A 7,500-nucleotide genomic window follows, 5' to 3' on the forward strand; every position below is an offset into this window, starting at 1 on the left:
TTTTCTCTCTCTCCTCCACCCAAACCCACCCACCCCCCACCCGGCCTCAAACACACACCCCTCTCTCAGTAGGAGGCCCAGGCTTGCTGTAAGGGTTGAGTGGAGAGAGGAAGATGAGAGAGCAGCAAGCCCAGGCTGGACAGTCCTCCGCTGGCCACAGGCTCGACTGCCTACACCCCCCCACCCCCACCCACCGCCGTTACCACAGCACTGGGAGCCTGCACATGCCAGCTGGAGAAGACACAGAGCGGCATTGTGTAGGAAGAGAGAGAGAGAGAGAGAGAGAGAGAGAATGACAAAGTGAGAAGAGTAACGGAGAGAGAGAGGCAGCAGGGAGAGGGAGAGGGAGAGAGAGAGAGAGAGAGAGAGAGAGAGAGGGAGAGGAGAGCAAGGAGAGCACAATAGAACATAAAAGAAAAACAGAAAGTAAGAATTGAGAAGAGACAGAACAGAGGGCAATGGTACCTTCTAGAACTATGAAAAACAGCTATGCGTTAGGAAGAGAGTGAGAGAAGGAAGAATGAGAGGGGGAGAAAGTGAGAGATGAAAGAAAGAGAGGGGGAGGAGTGTATAGGTTGGTTGGAGTGGCCTCAGTCTGGGCCCCATGAGTCCTGGCACTGACGCCAGAACCAGAATTGGGTCAAACACCGGAGAAACACACACAAACACACACATGCACACACACACACACACACACACACACACACACACACACACACAGAGCCTAAACACGTGCACTCGTCTCAGTTCAAAGAGTTGTTGTATAAAACAAAAACATTCCTTCAAATACACACACACGCATTCACATACAAAGAGAGGTGGGGGTTGGGGATATGGATAATGACACAAAGAACCAGCACAAAACTGCATTGCAGGTACTGCCCTAAACTTCCAACACTGGATGCACTGGATACTTTATGGATGCAATTCTGAGTTTAGCCAGAGGAGGTCAGTATGCCTAATGTTAAGTAACCTTTTACCTGATCAGCAGCCATTTTGCCCAGATTTTTTAAAAGACTAACCCTATTAACCATGTCTGGATGTTGAACTATCAGTATCCTGGCTTTTAATGTTCCTCTGACAGTTCACTATGTACAGACAGGCAATACATGCAATGTACTGAAGCTAAATGATCTGTTACTTATTCACTTCATCTTTATCATACAGAGCAACATTATATGTATGGACCCTAGTGCCTAGTGCTTTATGTGTATTAGTGTATTAGTGTCTGATTCTTCATGTCCCATTGAGTTTATTTGACTTGCGAAGTTGTACTCATGGTGAATTTCATGACTGCTTCTCAAACTGCTGTATATGGAAAACACTGTATGACATCAATTTCACCAACACAGTTATATCAAATTAAAGTAACAGAATGATGTGAATTGACAGAATTTTCACATTTTGAGTTTAGCTTCAACATTGAGCATTATGCTTGGTCAGATGTCTTTGACGCGCGTATCAGAACCATTTAGACCCAACATCACACCCCAGTCTAAACATCGATCTCCACACAACGGTCTTCTCTAGCGGTCCATGTTTCCATTTGCCTTCTCCAACAAAACATCCCAAATCTTGATTTAAATAAAGTTGTCTCTAGCTACTTTGCACCCAAGTTTGCCGTAGTAACGTGTGCAAACCACTAGCCTGCTCTTGAATTTACATCTTAGTAACTCAGGGCTTCAAGTGTCTGAAGAAGTGTGCAGTGAAACCTGTGCAAACCAAAATCTAGATAGGCCAGGGTCATTTTGGCAATAAGTGCTGTGAACACATTAAGTGAAAATTGCATTGTTTGGCTGTAATCACTAAAGGGGTATGCAGTGTCAGGAAGTCGGTCAATAAAACTGAAGTCAGTATTTTTTTCCGGCTCAAGTAAATGCTAACACTTCTATTAGAACCTTAGCCTAGTCCCTATGGGCTAATCATTGTGTATGTATGTATGTAATGTGTAAGAATATCCCTATCACTTGTGCAGTGGCGTTTCTACACTAGGGGCACATGGGGCACTGCCCCACCAGATCCAGATGACGCTGTGGTGCAGAAAGCTCAATACATCTGTGCTTTGTGGCGAAATATATGTTATTTTATTTAATATGCAAAGTAGCGATTCAATTGTAAATGTGTGTGTGAATAAACTAGACTCACAAGCATTATAGTGCTGCTTTGGAGTAATTTGATTCGTGTGTGTTTCTGTGTTTGTGCTTGCTCTGTGAAATGCTGCCTGCTCTCCGCTGTCCCTCCCCTTCTGGGACAGCGCTGCAAACATAAGATTGTGAGCGTGTCACCAATGAGCCTGAGCAACACAGGCCAAAGTTTACATTGGGAGATGGGGCAGTTTTAGATGTGCCCCACGAAATCTGCCTAGCAACCCGTGACCAAGAAAAAATAAATCATACAGATTGTACTCAGACAGATCTACGCCACTAACGTTATCGCTCGTTAGCTATCGCTAGTTTTCTACTGTTTTGGAACCAGCCTCTGTGTTTCAAGTTGCAGCCTGAAATAATTTCTGTTTATAAGACATAAGATATGTTGCTGTTATTTGTTTCAGTTGTGCCTTTCACTTCATGTTGTATGCTTGTGCCACAAGCTTGATAAAGCATGCATGTTATTTGAACTATGTGTCTATCTAATCTTTTTAGGGGCAGCACGGTGGCTCAGTGGTTAGCACTCGCCTCACAGCAAGAAGGCCCTGGGTTCGAATCCTGGTAGTTCCAGGTCGTTCCAGGTCCTTTCTGTGTGGAGTTTGCATGTTCTCCCCGTGCCTGCGTGGGTTTACTCCGGTTTCCCCCACCATCATAAAGACATGCATTGCATCGTATGAATGAATGTTGGTGGTGGTCGGAGGGGCCGTTGGCGCTGATTGGCAGCTGATCTGTCAGCTGTGGCTACTGAGGTAGCTTACCACCACCGGTATGGCTGTGTATGAATGACAACTGGACTCTGTAAAGCGACTTCGGGTATATAGAGAAACGCTATGATTGATTGATTTTATTGCAATGTATTTTATTTACTTTGTTGCTGTATTATAAGCAACATCTTTGTGTCGCGCTGAGAACTGAAGCATGAGAAATGTAATTGAAATAGGATTTCTAATCCCTGCCGGCACTCAAAATGCAGCCCATAGCCTATGCCTAGCTGGGCATTAAGGCAATTTGTTTATATAATAATATAATAATCAGCTAGCTCTATTTGTGACGATGACATGATGTCATACAAAATTGCCCCACCAGAAATTTCAGACTAAAATCGCCACTGCAATTGTACATAAAAACTAATAAAACAGCTCTACATTGTAGACAAGTCTACTGTGGGACCACACATGTCTAACCCCCCACCCCACACACATACACACACAGTTTGAGCAATGTAGATCTGGGCCTGACTCTGAAATGGCACACTTGCATGATGATCAGACAGCAAGTCTGGTTTAGCCCCGCACATCAGCTTGCTGCGGATGCTAACAAGAACACGTTTGTTTTAATGACAATGAAAACCAAACAACTAGAGCTGCATGTCTGCTATTGGAGCGAAGATCAAGATGATGTTTTTTTTTTTTTGGTCTTAAATTTAATTCCAAGTGGCGTTAAAAAAAGTCTTCAATCTAACTTGCCATAAGCTGTAGGAACCCTGATGTAAAGATACCCATCCCATCTGTAGGAACCCTGATGTTAAGAGACCCATCCCATCTGTAAGAACCCTGATGTAAAGATACCCATCCCATCTGTAACCCTGATGTAAAGATACCCATCCCATCTGCAGGAACCCTGATGTAAAGAGACCCATCCCATCTGTAGGAACCCTGATGTAAAGAGACCCATCCCATCTGTAGGAACCCTGATGTAAAGACCCATCCCATCTGCAGGAACCCTGATGTAAAGAGACCCATCCCATCTGTAGGAACCCTGATGTAAAGACCCATCCCATCTGTAGTGACCCTGATGTAAAGATAGCCATCCCATCTGTAGGAACCCTGATGTAAAGATATCTACTTCTGCAGCCACCCACACTGTTCCAGCTTTGCCATCTGTCCCTCATCAGTTTAATAGTGGAACTGAATCAGGTAGGCTATGGCAGCGCATCATCCAGTGAAATCTATAATGGCCGCCCTAAGAGTCGTACTAAAGGGGGGAACTATGTCGGAGACTGTTGTCTGCATCATACCAATAGATATAGAGGACATTTTGAATGCAATTCCATCAGATTAGAGAGATTCATGATTCAACAGATATCCTGAGACAGCGTAGATGGTGACATAGTCAGATACTGGTGTATCAATTCTGAACCAGCTTTACTCGCCATTATACCAAATTGTAAGGAGAGGAATAAATGGAGAGAAGATAGCAAGCAGTTGCAGGTGGATCAGGTGATCATTGACCCACAGGAGGTGACGCAGGTTTACACAGGAGAGGGCGGACAAATAAGGACCTGATAGATAGCCAACCCAACCTGTGATCCTTTTTCTTTTTTATTTAATTTTGTTATATTTCTTATGTAAAGTAGTATGTAGGTTCTATTGCTCGTAGCTTGAATATTCTCTCCCTTGTACGTCGCTTTGGACAAAAGCGTCTGCTAAATGACTAAATGTAAATGTAAATGTAATGGTGACACTGTCCGTTGAGTGAGGAGGTTGGCGGGGAACGGTGTAACATGAAGAAAGGAGGCTTTTTCTGGGGTTAGAATGTCTAGATGTGTAGACGTTCACAGCATCATCAAGATCCGACATTTAGTTATTTTTAACTGTCTTGCTGGTGTGTCCTGTCTCTCTGAACTTTGAGTTTATAATGTACTGTTTTCTAGTGTTCAGTGTGTAACTGCAGAAAGTTGCAAGTTGCGTATGTTATTATTTTCCTATTGCTGAAAGCTTTAATGCTTTAATATAGCGATAGCTTTAATGATACTTGCATACCGTTCGAGTTCAAATTGAGCTAAGAGACAGTTAGCCTTGTGAGGATAGCTATTAGAAGACAGGCTTGCTATCAAGTTATCATAAGCCTTTATCTTATAACTATTACAGCAGTTTAATACAATTAACATTAACTACTGGACTGTCGCGTGTTCATCTCTTTAAGAATGGATTCGTTGTGAACGTTTTAAATAGTGAAATTCTATGTTCACGCATTCAATAGTAGCCTGTTACTTTGTAATCCGCCATTGCCATCTAGTGGTTGTTTGCAGTAATGTTGCTGCAATGTTACTATACTAATGACTTAGTAAAAATTCAATATCTTTCCAGGACCACACTCTTGCACACATACACATTTAAACAAATACTGCCAACATATACACAAATCACCAAAGGAAGATTAAAGGAAGATGAGGAGTAAATCTGTGTCCTGTGGTTCTCTGACCGGAAGCACAACTCAATATCTCGCTACTCAGAAAGAACCCTTTAACCTGGAGGCCCCATCCACCATAACATGACCTATTACGGCTCCTGGAATAGAACAAATGTTTGCATTGATAAAAGCTTGCGCGTGCTAACTGAGGTCTTTTGATTCAGAGATTACATTTTGGAAGATTTTCTTAGATTATCGAGAGGTGCTCTGTGCAGGACCACAGAACAACATAGTGCATATCCTGGATGACCAGTGGTAATGTCAGGTGTGTTGATCCGTCCTTCACATGACCATGTATCATCAAAGTGATTTTGAAGATGATACTAAAGCTAGCTGCCTATAACAACATACCTCAAAGAGTGACAAATGTTTTGTATAGTTTTGCTTTAAGATGGTCTTAAGAGAGGCAAAAGGAATTCACTAAGCACACGGATGAAGTTAAATCTGAGAAGAAAACTGGAACTAGATTCCAGAGTTAGTTTGTGTCTTTGTGTAGAAATAAAATGACACGAAGACCACACCTTGGTAAATACTTTATATGATTGTTTTTGTCTTTATCTTTGCAAATACTGTATAGAAAACACATGACGGTAACAGTTTTTGTTTAAAGCGCATCAGAGCATGGAGACAGACGAGATGACAACATACATGTACAGATTTACAAAACAAATCAAACAAAAACACAAATCCACAAATAAAAACAGTCTTTCTGCGTACATCAACCCCTGCACCCACCCATCACACACACAAACACACACACAGTCTAGGCTCCAACTCCAAAGCCTCCAGCTCCTCAAAATCGCTTTCTACATATTCACAGTTGGCAGTAAAATACCCTTAGACTCGTTGATTTTTCTGTTACTAAAATGTTTGTTTTTATGTCACTCATACGCTAGTGTGACGGAGCCAGACGTGAGGTCACAGGCTGGAGACAACTTGTTAAAATTGTGAACCAGAAATCAGTTTAAAATGGTCTCTAACAGGGCTATACCTACAGCTTTTTTCCTCTAAGAACTCTAACTTCAGTATGTCTCCATATTTAGAGCCAATGGTTTTGATTCCTCAATCCAGCTCTACCATAACAAGGCTTTTTGATTGGTTTATATACCACTAAAGATGCAGTCCGCAATTCTGGTAAAAGATTGTAAATATTTGATCTCCACACCCAATACAATTATACCCCTCCCATCTGTGCTCCTCAAGTAATGTGTTGATTGGCTGGAATTGTTTATGGCTTGGTCCAAGCCACTATGTTTACATTGTTAGGAGTGTGTATGAACACAGGAGTTATCTTAAGCACACACACTGAAAACACAGCTAGAGGACCATGAGGAGCATTTTGGTCAATTTGTCAAAAAAGGGTATTTATGTAGAATAACAGACTGCACCTTCAATTCTGTAATCGTTGCCATCTACATTCAGTCCACATTTGGCCATGGATGCCTCCAGACATGCGTGTTAATACATGTGTGGCTACGTGACACTATTTATACCAATGTGTGTCTTACAGATTTTTGGAGACAGATAGATTTTTGTATTTACATGAGCTTATTGAATGCATTTTCAAATACACGTAAATATATATACTTTTTATTATATATATATATATATTTATAGATTCATATATGCTTGTGTGTGCTTGTTGCTGCTGTCCAGGGTATTCATCTCTGGGAAAACTTTGGCTAGTTTCAGTTTTCCCATTCTTAAACTGAGGGATATTGACACAATACAACCTTTGTTGTACTGTTGGTAGACTTATGGCATCTTTACCCAACCACAAGCCTAAGCTTCCCAAGTAACAGCGGCTGAAACAGCTTTTTGTGAGTTTGTGTGTGTGAGTGTGTGTGTGTTTGTGAAGTGAACATGCATGTGTTAGCATAGCCTCACAGAGACGAAAGCAACACAGACTGACGTTTTCCCATTTTGAACTGGCACCAGGTGTCATTGAGATAGCTGACTATGCTGAAACAGTACACACACACACACACACACACACACACACACACAGACACAAATTCTGCCTAACCAGCAGTTGATGATGAAAAAGAAACAACATAAAATACAGATTCAACAAGAACACCATTTCGTACATGTCTACTGAAGGTTGCAGCACGTTTGGACCTGTCATACATTCAGCAGAGGATAGGTGTAGGTTGAGAAT

At 41.8% G+C, this 7,500-nt stretch overlaps 1 protein-coding gene across 3 annotated transcripts in view; it reads right to left on the minus strand.

Moving 5' to 3' along the window:
• Positions 1-5,859: 5,859 nt before the first annotated feature.
• The window catches only part of pid1 (phosphotyrosine interaction domain containing 1), a 30,297-nt gene continuing 28,656 nt past the window's right edge, over positions 5,860-7,500 (minus strand). For all 3 annotated transcript variants that reach the window (XM_012830483.3, XM_031573789.2, XM_031573788.2), the window contains exon 3: positions 5,860-7,500. This exon is cut by the window's right edge and continues 2,936 nt beyond it. The gene's annotated coding sequence lies outside the window, so the exon portion shown is untranslated.

The sequence above is a fragment of the Clupea harengus genome, chromosome 9, assembly GCF_900700415.2.
Source record: "Clupea harengus chromosome 9, Ch_v2.0.2, whole genome shotgun sequence".
In the NCBI taxonomy this organism is placed as follows: domain Eukaryota; kingdom Metazoa; phylum Chordata; class Actinopteri; order Clupeiformes; family Clupeidae; genus Clupea; species Clupea harengus.